Genomic DNA, 15,216 nt, shown 5'->3' on the forward strand with positions numbered 1-15,216 from the left:
TGTGAAAAATGAAATAGAAATACTTGATGGAACCATATAGGCTTCGACACTAATTCAAAATCTAATAATTTATACACAAATGTCCCCAGATATAAGATTGGAAGACGGTTTAGGTCCCCACTTGTAAACCTGAAATTAGCTCAAAACTTAAGTGTTAAGCTAGAAATAGGACTGATTACTTAAACTTCATTCTGATAATCAATATTTTAACTATAAAATTATAATTTACATGAAATTTGAAAATGTGTGTTTAAAAGACCCCACTTGTCAGTTGAAATGACGGTGAGGGTCCCCACTTGTAAATTTATCGAGTGTGAAAAATGAAATTGAAATACTTGATGGAACCATATAGGCTTCGACACTTATTCAAAATCTAATAACTTATACACAAATGTCCCCAGATATAAGGTAGGAAGACGGTTTAGGTCCCCACTTGTAAACCTGAAATTAGCTCAAAACTTAAGTGATAAGCTAGAAATAGGACTGATTACTTAAATTTCATTCTGATAATCAATATTTTAACTATAAAATTATAATATACATGAAATTTGATAATGTGTGTTTAAAAGGCCCCACTTGTCAGTTGAAATGACGGTGAAAGTACCCACTTGTAAATTTATCGAGTGTGAAAAATGAAATTGAAACACTTGATGGAACCATATAGGCTTCGACACTAATTCAAAATCTAATAATTTAAACACAAATGTCCCCAGATATAAGGTTGGAAGACGATTTAGGTCCCCACTTGTAAACCTGAAATTAGCTCAAAACTTAAGTGTTAAGCTAGAAATAGGACTGATTACTTTAATTTCATTCTGATAATCAATGTTTTAACTATAAAATTATAATATACATGAAATTTGATAATGTGTGTTTAAAAGACCCCACTTGTCAGTTGAAATGACGGTGAAGGTCCCCACTTGTAAATTTATCGAGTGTGAAAAATGAAATTGAAACACTTGATGGAACCATATAGGCTTCGACACTAATTCAAAATCTAATAATTTATACACAAATGTCCCCAGATATAAGGTTGGAAGACGGTTTAGGTCCCCACTTGTAAACCTGAAATTAGCTCAAAACTTAAGTGTTAAGCTAGAAATAGGACTGATTACTTTAATTTCATTCTGATAATCAATATTTTAACTATAAAATTATAATATACATGAAATTTGATAATGTGTGTTTAAAAGACCCCACTTGTCAGTTGAAATGACGGTGAAGGTCCCCACTTGTATATTTATCGAGTGTGTAAAATGAAATTGAAATACTTGATGGAACCATATAGGCTTCGACACTAATTCAAAATCTAATAATTTATACACAAATGTCCCCAGATATAAGGTTGGAAGAGGGTTTAGGTCCCCACTTGTAAACCTGAAATTAGCTCAAAACTTAAATGTTAAGCTAGAAATAGGACTGATTACTTAAATTTCATTCTGATAATCAATATTTTAACTATAAAATTATAATATACATGAAATTTGATAATGTGTGTTTAAAAGACCCCACTTGTCAGTTGAAATGACGGTGAAGGACCCCACTTGTAAATTTATCGAGTGTGTAAAATGAAATTGAAATACTTGATGGAACCATATAGGCTTCGACACTATTTCAAAATCTAATAATTTATACACAAATGTCCCCAGATATAAGGTTGGAAGACGGTTTAGGTCCCCACTTGTAAACCTGAAATTAGCTCAAAACTTAAATGTTAAGCTAGAAATAGGACTGATTACTTAAATTTCATTCTGATAATCAATATTTTAACTATAAAATTATAATATACATGAAATTTGATAATGTGTGTTTAAAAGACCCCACTTGTCAGTTGAAATGACGGTGAAGGTCCCCACTTGTAAATTTATCGAGTGTGAAAAATGAAATTGAAACACTTGATGGAACCATATAGGCTTCGACACTAATTCAAAATCTAATAATTTATACACAAATGTCCCCAGATATAAGGTTGGAAGACGGTTTAGGTCCCCACTTGTAAACCTGAAATTAGCTCAAAACTTAAGTGTTAAGCTAGAAATAGGACTGATTACTTTAATTTCATTCTGATAATCAATATTTTAACTATAAAATTATAATATACATGAAATTTATAATGTGTGTTTAAAAGACCCCACTTGTCAGTTGAAATGACGGTGAAGGTCCCCACTTGTAAATTTATCGAGTGTGTAAAATGAAATTGAAATACTTGATGGAACCATATAGGCTTCGACACTAATTCAAAATCTAATAATTTATACACAAATGTCCCCAGATATAAGGTTGGAAGACGGTTTAGGTCCCCACTTGTAAACCTGAAATTAGCTCAAAACTTAAATGTTAAGCTAGAAATAGGACTGATTACTTAAATTTCATTCTGATAATCAATATTTTAACTATAAAATTATAATATACATGAAATTTGATAATGTGTGTTTAAAAGACCCCACTTGTCAGTTGAAATGACGGTGAAGGTCCCCACTTGTAAATTTATCGAGTGTGAAAAATGAAATTGAAATACTTGATGGAACCATATAGGCTTCGACACTAATTCAAAATCTAATAATTTATACACAAATGTCCCCAGATATAAGGTTGGAAGACGGTTTAGGTCCCCACTTGTAAACCTGAAATTAGCTCAAAACTTAAGTGTTAAGCTAGAAATGGGACTGATTACTTAAATTTCATTCTGATAATCAATATTATAACTATAAAATTATAATATACATGAAATTTGATAATGTGTGTTTAAAAGACCCCACTTGTCAGTGGAAATGACGGTAAAGGTCCCCACTTGTAAATTTATCGAGTGTGAAAAATGAAATTGAAATACTCGATGCAACCATATAGGCTTCGACACTAATTCAAAATCTAATCATTTATACACAAATGTCCCCAGATATAAGGTTGGAAGACGGTTTAGGTCCCCACTTGTAAACCTGAAATTAGCTCAAAACTTAAGTGTTAAGCTAGAAATAGGACTGATTACTTAAACTTCATTCTGATAATCAATATTTTAACTATAAAATTATAATTTACATGAAATTTGATAATGTGTGTTTAAAAGACCCCACTTGTCAGTTGAAATGACGGTGGAGGTCCCCACTTGCAAATTTATCGAGTGTGAAAAATGAAATAGAAATACTTGATGGAACCATATAGGCTTCGACACTAATTCAAAATCTAATAATTTATACACAAATGTCCCCAGATATAAGATTGGAAGACGGTTTAGGTCCCCACTTGTAAACCTGAAATTAGCTCAAAACTTAAGTGTTAAGCTAGAAATAGGACTGATTACTTAAACTTCATTCTGATAATCAATATTTTAACTATAAAATTATAATTTACATGAAATTTGAAAATGTGTGTTTAAAAGACCCCACTTGTCAGTTGAAATGACGGTGAGGGTCCCCACTTGTAAATTTATCGAGTGTGAAAAATGAAATTGAAATACTTGATGGAACCATATAGGCTTCGACACTTATTCAAAATCTAATAACTTATACACAAATGTCCCCAGATATAAGGTAGGAAGACGGTTTAGGTCCCCACTTGTAAACCTGAAATTAGCTCAAAACTTAAGTGATAAGCTAGAAATAGGACTGATTACTTAAATTTCATTCTGATAATCAATATTTTAACTATAAAATTATAATATACATGAAATTTGATAATGTGTGTTTAAAAGGCCCCACTTGCCAGTTGAAATGACGGTGAAAGTACCCACTTGTAAATTTATCGAGTGTGAAAAATGAAATTGAAACACTTGATGGAACCATATAGGCTTCGACACTAATTCAAAATCTAATAATTTATACACAAATGTCCCCAGATATAAGGTAGGAAGACGGTTTAGGTCCCCACTTGTAAACCGGAAATTAGCTCAAAACTGAAGTGTTAAGCTAGAAATAGGACTGATTACTTAAATTTCATTCTGATAATCAATATTTTAACTATAAAATTATAATATACATGAAATTTGATAATGTGTGTTTAAAAGTCCCCACTTGTCAGTTGAAATGACGGTGAAGGTCCCCACTTGTAAATTTATCGAGTGTGAAAAATGAAATTGAAATACTTGATGGAACCATATAGGCTTCGACACTAATTCAAAATCTAATAACTTATACACAAATGTCCCCAGATATAAGGTAGGAAGACGGTTTAGGTCCCCACTTGTAAACCTGAAATTAGCTCAAAACTTAAGTGTTAAGCTAGAAATAGGACTGATTACTTAAATTTCATTCTGATAATCAATATTATAACTATAAAATTATAATATACATGAAATTTGATAATGTGTGTTTAAAAGACCCCACTTGTCAGTGGAAATGACGGTGAAGGTCCCCACTTGTAAATTTATCGAGTGTGAAAAATGAAATTGAAACACTTGATGGAACCATATAGGCTTCGACACTAATTCAAAATCTAATAATTTATACACAAATGTCCCCAGATATAAGGTTGGAAGACGGTTTAGGTCCCCACTTGTAAACCTGAAATTAGCTCAAAACTTAAGTGTTAAGCTAGAAATAGGACTGATTACTTAAATTTCATTCTGATAATCAATATTTTAACTATAAAATTATAATATACATGAAATTTGATAATGTGTGTTTAAAAGACCCCACTTGTCAGTTGAAATGACGGTGAAGGTCCCCACTTGTAAATTTATCGAGTGTGAAAAATGAAATTGAAATACTTGATGGAACCATATAGGCTTCGACACTAATTCAAAATCTAATAACTTATACACAAATGTCCCCAGATATAAGGTAGGAAGACGGTTTAGGTCCCCACTTGTAAACCTGAAATTAGCTCAAAACTTAAGTGTTAAGCTAGAAATAGGACTGATTACTTAAATTTCATTCTGATAATCAATATTTTAACTATAAAATTATAATATACATGAAATTTGATAATGTGTGTTTAAAAGACCCCACTTGTCAGTTGAAATGACGGTGAAGGTCCCCACTTGTAAATTTATCGAGTGTGAAAAATGAAATTGAAATACTTGATGGAACCATATAGGCTTCGACACTAATTCAAAATCTAATAACTTATACACAAATGTCCCCAGATATAAGGTAGGAAGACGGTTTAGGTCCCCACTTGTAAACCTGAAATTAGCTCAAAACTTAAGTGTTAAGCTAGAAATAGGACTGATTACTTAAATTTCATTCTGATAATCAATATTTTAACTATAAAATTATAATATACATGAAATTTGATAATGTGTGTTTAAAAGACCCCACTTGTCAGTTGAAATGACGGTGAAGGTCCCCACTTGTAAATTTATCGAGTGTGAAAAATGAAATTGAAATACTTGATGGAACCATATAGGCTTCGACACTAATTCAAAATCTAATAACTTATACACAAATGTCCCCAGATATAAGGTAGGAAGACGGTTTAGGTCCCCACTTGTAAACCGGAAATTAGCTCAAAACTGAAGTGTTAAGCTAGAAATAGGACTGATTACTTAAATTTCATTCTGATAATCAATATTTTAACTATAAAATTATAATATACATGAAATTTGATAATGTTTGTTTAAAAGACCCCACTTGTCAGTTGAAATGACGGTGAAGGTCCCCACTTGTAAATTTATCGAGTGTGAAAAATGAAATTGAAATACTTGATGGAACCATATAGGCTTCGACACTAATTCAAAATCTAATAACTTATACACAAATGTCCCCAGATATAAGGTAGGAAGACGGTTTAGGTCCCCACTTGTAAACCTGAAATTAGCTCAAAACTTAAGTGTTAAGCTAGAAATAGGACTGATTACTTAAATTTCATTCTGATAATCAATATTTTAACTATAAAATTATAATATACATGAAATTTGAAAATGAGTGTTTAAAAGACCCCACTTGTCTGTTGAAATGACGGTGAAGGTCCCCACTTGTAAATTTATCGAGTGTGAAAAATGAAATTGAAATACTTGATGGAACCATATAGGCTTCGACACTAATTCAAAATCTAATAACTTATACACAAATGTCCCCAGATATAAGGTAGGAAGACGGTTTAGGTCCCCACTTGTAAACCTGAAATTAGCTCAAAACTTAAGTGTTAAGCTAGAAATAGGACTGATTACTTAAATTTCATTCTGATAATCAATATTTTAACTATAAAATTATAATATACATGAAATTTGATAATGTGTGTTTAAAAGACCCCACTTGTCAGTTGAAATGACGGTGAAGGTCCCCACTTGTAAATTTATCGAGTGTGAAAAATGAAATTGAAATACTTGATGGAACCATATAGGCTTCGACACTAATTCAAAATCTAATAACTTATACACAAATGTCCCCAGATATAAGGTAGGAAGACGGTTTAGGTCCCCACTTGTAAACCGGAAATTAGCTCAAAACTGAAGTGTTAAGCTAGAAATAGGACTGATTACTTAAATTTCATTCTGATAATCAATATTTTAACTATAAAATTATAATATACATGAAATTTGATAATGTGTGTTTAAAAGACCCCACTTGTCAGTTGAAATGACGGTGAAGGTCCCCACTTGTAAATTTATCGAGTGTGAAAAATGAAATTGAAATACTTGATGGAACCATATAGGCTTCGACACTAATTCAAAATCTAATAACTTATACACAAATGTCCCCAGATATAAGGTAGGAAGACGGTTTAGGTCCCCACTTGTAAACCTGAAATTAGCTCAAAACTTAAGTGTTAAGCTAGAAATAGGACTGATTACTTAAATTTCATTCTGATAATCAATATTTTAACTATAAAATTATAATATACATGAAATTTGAAAATGAGTGTTTAAAAGACCCCACTTGTCTGTTGAAATGACGGTGAAGGTCCCCACTTGTAAATTTATCGAGTGTGAAAAATGAAATTGAAATACTTGATGGAACCATATAGGCTTCGACACTAATTCAAAATCTAATAACTTATACACAAATGTCCCCAGATATAAGGTTGGAAGACGGTTTAGGTCCCCACTTGTAAACCTGAAATTAGCTCAAAACTTAGGTGTTAAGCTAGAAAGGTTCACGGGTAGTTGAGCGGTTTTCAAAAGAGCGTTTTGGAATAAAGCGGTTCCTAAAACAGCGGTTTGCAAAACCGCGTACAAGCAAAACCGCGGTTGCTGTTTCCGCGTTTCTCAATACAGCGCTATTTCCCAAAACAGCGGTTGCTGTTTCCGCCCAAACTGTGATTGATAGGGAGGGAAATATCTATTATATTAAGTATATAGGACAAAGAACAATATTATGCAAAAAGGAGTAATGTTATATCGGAAGTAAATATAAAATATAATTTTTTGGAAAGGCATATTATTTAGGGAAGTTAATGAAGATAAACAACAATATTTTGGAAAAGGCGTACTTTCGTACGCTCAAGATATAAACGCTGTAATCAAAACGCGCTAAAACGAGAAATGGCTATAATGGCAAACGCGTTTATGAAAAAGCCATTTTGGACAATGCTGTTTTGATAACACGCCCAATCGATAACATACCGCTAGAAATAGGACTGATTACTTAAGTTTCATTTTGATTATCAATATTTTCACTATAAAATTATGATGAAACGTTAGTTACGTTAATTTCAAAAATATATTGATGAATTCCAAACCGAGAATTCTTGAGATTTCGCTCAAACTCTGAGTATAGTTGCTAAACAAAGATTTTACTCGGGGGAAAGAGTTACAAGAAATCCGAGCTGTGCTAATTAATTAGTAAGCTACTTAAAAATCTAATTTATTGGCATTTTTCACTAATTGAAAATGGTAATTGAATTTTAATAACTTTACAGCTAATTGAGAAATAATTATAATAAATTATTATGCATCGGAAGGGCATTTATCTATTTTAAAATTAATTATATTTAGTTTTGGCTAATTAGCCAATTGGATTTTCAATTAATCTCTTTCGCCGATTTGTAATAAAAAAATCGAGTTTCATCGAAACGGTAGAGAACGCGTCCCACTACCAGTAGTCAGGGGGGAACAAAATTGTTAATCCACCCACTGTTTCCTCTCTGTTTCACAGTGAAAACTTTGACTCTTTCGTGAATCGTAACTCTCGTATTTCGATGTTTCCATGATTTTTCCCTCTTGAATTTATAGCAGTGTGCATGGATTTATAACCCCGGAGTCCGTTTTAGGAACAGTTGCAAGAGAAGTTATGAAATGAAACTAAAATTAGCATGACGGAAGTATCGAGGCTTGTCTAATTTCTTGAGAATAATACATGTTAGGCTTCCATACCCCTTTATCGAAAGCATTAAATGCATTACGAAACGCGGAGTAGGAAGTCCATGGGCACTTTCATGGTGTTAATTCTTTGACCTTAATTATACAGGTAATTAATTAGAAATTTGTTATTGAAATTAATTAGTTTAAAAATAAATGACTAATTTCTTATTGAATTTAATTAGTTTATATGTCAAATTACCAATTGGCTAATTAATTCGTTTAAAACATTTTTCTTACTGCTAATTGTAATTATTTAGTTGCCAGCTAATTAGCATAGCTTAGCAAGAAATTAACATATTAGAAGTATTCGGATTTTTTTGTGATTTTGAAAGATGAAAACAGTTTTCACAAGAGCGATTGCGCTGAAATTTTCCTACTATTGAAGCGTTTTGTTATTACAGCCCAATAAAAGAAACCTTTATTAATTCTGTGATGGTAGAACAGATCAAATTAAGACTAGAGAATTTAAAGAAGCTAAATACGAATGATATTGCCAAGAAATTCGGGAATAATTGGTTCGACATTGTATTTCAATAACGTTGTGTTACTTATTTATAACAAATTTCTTTATAACGGTGTTTTCATTCCTAAATTTATCGATATTTCAAAATAAAAAATGGCTTGAAAAGAAAATAATTTTAACTACTTAATATTTTGCTTTAAAATTGACTAAGTTCCTTTAATTAACCTCCCTTGTAATTTGAACAATATTTAAATTACACTCTCTAATACGATTGAAACAATGTGTTTCTAACCTTTTTGTCTATTCATTTAGAACTGTACTTCTAGACCTTCCAGAGTTAAAATATAATAGAAAACAAAGGTAGGATCCTCAATTATTCCTAATAGATAAATCGCGCCAGCATTTATTACTATCCTTTTAAATCCTACGACTCATACCGTTCGAAGCTCTCTGTTTGAACTTTCCATCTCTAGGCACTGAGTGGCGATTGAGTCTCGAGTAATTAATTATGGCTTGTAAAACTATTTAAACGATTGAATTTGCCTAATTTATTATGAATACGAATTATTACTTACTAGTATTTTCAATCCACCATGAGGTCATAAGGTATGTTCCATACGTTTGTCACCGGTAACTGAGAGTTTGTCTTGAAGTGACGCTGGCAAAACGTCATAGATTCTGTAAAAGGCTTAACAAAGACTAAATAGGAAGATGGACTGAAAAACTGAGTGCACTCAATTCTCGCGTCGTTCGCGATAGCTCTAAGTAAGTCTCTAGTATAAGTTTCATACTTATGGAACATATCTTCTTAACTTATGATCCACCTTATTCCCTATCGCCAGAACATAGTCTTATCTCGGGATCGTGGAGGAGAGGAACGGGAAGAAATTCATCTGTCGGCTGCTACTGTAGCATACGACAGACGAATTTCTTGATTTTCTTCCCGTTAATCCTCCTTACGAATCCCGAGATAGCCCCAACTTCCGACGATAGGGAATAAGGTGGATTAGCTGGCATAACCGAGAAAAATTAAATTTCCTTATTGTTTTCTCATTTGAGAATGATTCGAGATCCTAAAGTAATACATCTAACATTGATATCTCAGAAATGTCTGCGGTAATTCAAATTAAGCTTGGAACCAGTTTTCATTTAAACGACCCTTTATTTAATCAGGATTATGTTAAATTTGTGTAATTAGTCCAAAATGAACATATTGCGAGGGAATTGCAAAATACATGCGAACAGACTAGAAGCCTTCCAGAAGCTATATTAAACCCATAATTCTTCCAATTAGTTGCAACAATTAATTCTTCTTTTCAACAGAGAGACACTTTGCTTGTACGCGACTCTAAAATCATATAACACAAGCCTGCAGTGTACCACGTGACCACGTCCACGTGTTTAATTATTCGTAAACCTTCGGTTGAGAAACCCAAAACGTACCAAAGAGAACCGAAGAGAAAATTTGCTTGTCCACTTTTAAAAATAAATTAAGCCCAGGCCAAGTCCCAAAGGCCCCTAGTCAAGTGATGCTATCTGTCTCTGTTATCGGAACTATTTATCCCTTTCATGAATTATCATTATATATAAATCCGCCTACAATTCATCGCGTAGATTTTCTCGTCAGAAGTAAATGAACTTAAAGCTACGACTCTATGTTAAATTTTATTTTCAACAAACCGTTAATATAATTTTAAACATATTTAGCCTTATCAAACACAATTAGAAACTCTCCCAGATAATAATAAATATATTTCAACCGTAAGATTTCTGGAAATTAGAGCCGAAATTCAAAAATAAAGTTTTAGCGCCACGGTAATCTACTTCTGTCTCCTTTTTTACCAGTCTTTGAACACCCCTCCTACCCCAAACCCGATTTCCATCTGTTTCCTTCATGTACATGTAAAGAAAGTTGGCAGAACAAAAATGAAGGTGCATAATTCTCCCCTACATTCTCTGCACTGTCATAATGGATGACAACCAGACAAGACTCTCTCCTCTCGTTTTGTTGGGAAATCATAAACGCGTGAGAAAAATTGTTTTCCCGCTATAGGATAGTCGACTCCGAGGGGTCGGCCATTCACGAAATCCAACTTAAGAAATCCGAAAACAATAACAAAATCACAAATCCGGCAACAATTCAAACTTATTTCGCTGATTTCGAAATCTCACAAGAAAACCGAAATCAGTAACGAAATAACGAAATCACAAAATCAGTAACGAAATAACGAAATCACAAAATCGGTAACGAAATAACAGAATGAAAAAATTAGTAAATAAATCACAAAATCAGTAAAGAATTCGCGAAGTCCATTACAAAATTCACGAAATCCAAGAAAAAGTCTCAGAATCCAAGGAACTCACAGGAAATACCTCAAAATCCGTGGAAACACGGGGAAAATCTAGCAAAATCCGTGGGATTTTATCGAATCTTGAAATGAATCAAAATCCGACCAAATCAAACGATACCCGAAGAAATCAAATTGTATTTCAAAATCCCGTACATTTTATCCAAAACGTCCGACCCCTCGCTCTACTCCTTATCTCCGACGGCAGCTGATGCGATATATACACTGTTCCAGCTTCGGTTGTCAGTACGCGCAATGCTAGGTCTCTATGTGAGGTAGGTTTTTGCGTACTGCCAACAGAAGAAAGCAATACTGATATTTAGGATTTTAAAACGCGATATTCTGTACAGATAGTTTTCACACATGGAGGATTCATACCATTTACACAAGGAAGACGGGCTATCTAGAGGACAAAAGCAGACGGGTTTTTGTCCGCCAGATAGCCCGGTCTCCTAGTGTAAATGGTATGAATTCTCCATGTGTGAAACTATCTATACTAAAAAAATATTTGTTCGTCGGTTCATAGAGACCTAGTTTGGCTAGTGCTGAAAACTAATGCTGGAACAGAGTATATATCGAATAATCATAGTAGGTTGCCATCGAACGGTTTAAAAATTTATTTACAGAAATCCTTCCTCGCCATTAAAATCAATAAAACCACAGGAAAAAATGAATCTAATCTACCAAACAACAAAATAAATCCTCCTCTCGCAAAGACTTAATAACTCATACTCTTACACAAAAAACTTCTTCTGTTATCAACAAATGTTTAGCCATTAAAACCAAAAAATAAAAATATTAAGAATGGTGAAAATCGAGCTTAAAGAGAAAGTTACGCATTGACTTAAGACGAACCTCAACTTAAACTCCATAAATTAAAACTTAAAAAGTATATACAACCTAGAGGGCTGCAAACTGAAAAAAGTCATTCCCAAAGCCTGCCAACTCCAATGGTAAAATTTTCACAAACGCCACAGCCACCCTAACGCCATTGTTATATTTTCAACTCCTCCCTAACGCCACACTAAAGTTCATTTCATTTTTGAATCCCTGCCAAAGCCAATTGTGAAGTTTCACGAATTCCAATCCCTGCCAAAGCCGATTGACAGATTTAAAAATCTTTCCAATCCCTACCAAAGCCAATTGATAAATTCAATAATATTTCCAATCCCTGCCGAAGCCAATGTGAAATTTGACAATTTTTCCAATCCCTGCCAAAGCCAATGAGAAATCCGAAAAGTTTTCTAATAATCCCTGCCAACGCCAATGAGATATGCGACAAGTTTTCTAATCCTTGACCAAACTAATGAGATATCCGACAAGTTTTACCATCTCTGCCAAAGCCAATGAGAGCTTCAACAAACTTTCTTACTCCAAACACAAAAGCATTTAACCTAACCAATTTTCATTTATATTTACCCCAAAGTTTCCCAGCCGGCAATGTGGTATATTATGAGCTTATATATTATGAAGGTTTTCCAACGTTATCCCACTGCATTTTTTCAATTATTTTTTTTATAAACTCGAACATTGTTTATAATTGTAGTTTTCCTTTTTACGTTTAATCTAAGGCGACGGAAAAATTTATGACTCTCTAACTTAAAAAGAACAAATAGTTTTGGTTTCGTTTTCTCTCGCACAGCAATGAATTTGTTTTTTTTTGCGGAGGGACGGCTGTACCAGCCGCGACTGTCATGTGCCGTCTGTGTGGGGTTGAACTTCATGCATCCCCCTTGCGCCAAAACAACCGCGTGGGAAATTCAAAGAGGAAAAATTGACTAATATCACTAATGGCACCCAACTCCGGTTGAATAAAATAAGGCAGGCTCTCGATGCCACCAACTCCATTTGGATACTATAAATGCCAACGCCAGCCAAAGCCACCTGAATCCAACAATAATCAAGTCCCGACCGACTCCCGTATAAGTTTTCGAAATATTTCCACTCCCTTCCGACTCCGTTCCATTTCAGAGATAATATTCCCAAAGCCACCCAAAGCCAAATTATTTATTTTACCCAACTCCAACTCCGACCAAAAATGAGGGAGTCCCTTGGCTTTCTATGGAGTTGGAGTTTTCCCAAAGCCTTTGCAGTCCTCTAATATGTGTGATCCGAATAACTCCATTAAAGATGATTTTCAAAGTCTGATAGTTGAAATTAAAGCCAAAGTTGACACTTTACCTCAGCTTGAGAAATGCAAACTTTTAACTTTGATCCCAATGTCGTGGTCTATATCACAAATCCGTGACGAATTCCACGTGAGTGAATATACTGCAAAGAAGTCACGTCAACTGAAATTCGAATACGGCATTCTTCCGGACATTTCCAAAAAGAAGGGCCACTCTGTTAATGATGACACCGTAAACAAAATAATATCATTCTACCAGGATGATGAAATTTCTAGAATGTGTCCCGGCATAAAGGAGTTTGTGTCAGTGCGAGTAGACGGAGTGAAAATTCAAAAGCAAAAACGCCTCCTACTTGCTAATATTCGAGAAATATATATTAAATTTAAAGAGAGGAATCCTGATTTAAAAGTGGGCTTTTCTAAATTTTGCGAACTACGCCCTAATGGTGTGTTACTGTTGAATCACGGGGAATTCACAACGTTTGTGTTTGTGAAATTCACCAGAATTTGAAACTTAAAACAACGGCTTTACCGAGGCGAGAAACGTACAAGGATGTAATGCTCCAGTTTGTTTGTTCAACAGAAAACAGGAAATGCATGTTGCAAAGATGTGATGATTGCCCTGGAAAGGAGCATTTCATCACCTATTTAGAATCCCTTTTTGCCGAGGATGGCATTGACCAGGATGACAAGGTTTGCTTTAAACAGTGGTTGAATCAAAATGGACAAACAAGGCTTCAAGAGCTGACGCAGTCAGTCAGCGAATTTATTGAAGACTTTTCAAACTCTATACTGAAAGTCCTAGATCATCATTTCGTTGCTAAATCGCAAGCCCTCTACTTGAGAAAATTAAAGGAAAACCTGCCGAGAAATCATGCTATAACCATAATGGACTATGCGGAAAACTATTCATTTGTAGTTCAAGATGCTGTTCAGGGTTTTCATTGGGAAACTACCCAAGCTACTATCCACCTATTATCTCTGCGATACTGAAAACTCTTTGAAACGCGTAAGTTGTTGCATTGTTAGTGACGAAACTGACCATGGAGCAACAACGGTCCATTATTTCCTGAAAGTTTATCTGGAGTTTCTCAAAACAACTGTACCAAATTTGGAACATATCCACTACTTTAGTGATGGTGCTGCGTCGCAATATAAAAATTGCAAAAACCTTTTGAATCTGTGCCACCATCAGACGGATTTCAATTTAACTGCGGAGTGGAAGTTTTTTGCCACTAGCCATGGGAAAAGCCCTTGCGATGGAATAGGGGGAACAGTGAAACGACTAGTTACAAGAGCTTCATTACAAGAAACCGTTAACAATCAGATACTAACGCCGATACAATTCTTTGAATGGGCCAACAAAAATGTTACATCAGTGAAGTTCATCTATGTATCCAAAGCAGCTGTTGGCAATCACAAGGAAAAGATTTCAGGACGACTTTGTACTGCATCGACAATTGTTGGTACCAGATCTCATCACAAATTTTCACCTCTCACAACTACCGAATTAAGTATGTTCAGACTATCTTTCGATGACTTCAGTACAACAGTAAAAGTTGATTCTTCAGGTCCAGAATCCATAGCTATTTCATTTGATGACAATATGTTGCCGCAGTTTATGATAAAGAATGGTATGTGGCTCTCATCGAGCAGAAAATCTACGAAGAGAACGATTTTCTACTAAACTTTATGAAACATTCGGTTAACCCTCTTTCTCTTCAGTGGCCTAAGAAAGAAGATAAATGTTTTGTACCACTACAAAATATTCTTTGTATTTTGTCGAGTCCAGTATGTATTGGCAAGACGAAACTTTTCATTTAAAGAAGGCCGATGAAAAAAAATCAAGGAACGTTTAACTTGCTTTGCTTATCTACGTCATATGTATAAAACATTAAAACCCTCAAAATTATCAAATATTTCATACATTTACATTGGCTTTTGAATTTAAAGATAGCTTTTGTCATAATAAAAGAATTTAAAAATTCCCTAAATTTGAAATTTTGTTTTTTGTTACCAGTTAAAGGGGAGACAAAAA

Source organism: Phalangium opilio, unplaced genomic scaffold (genome assembly GCF_054372755.1).
Source record: "Phalangium opilio isolate 3A_F unplaced genomic scaffold, DU_Popi_V2 ptg000077l_1, whole genome shotgun sequence".
In the NCBI taxonomy this organism is placed as follows: domain Eukaryota; kingdom Metazoa; phylum Arthropoda; class Arachnida; order Opiliones; family Phalangiidae; genus Phalangium; species Phalangium opilio.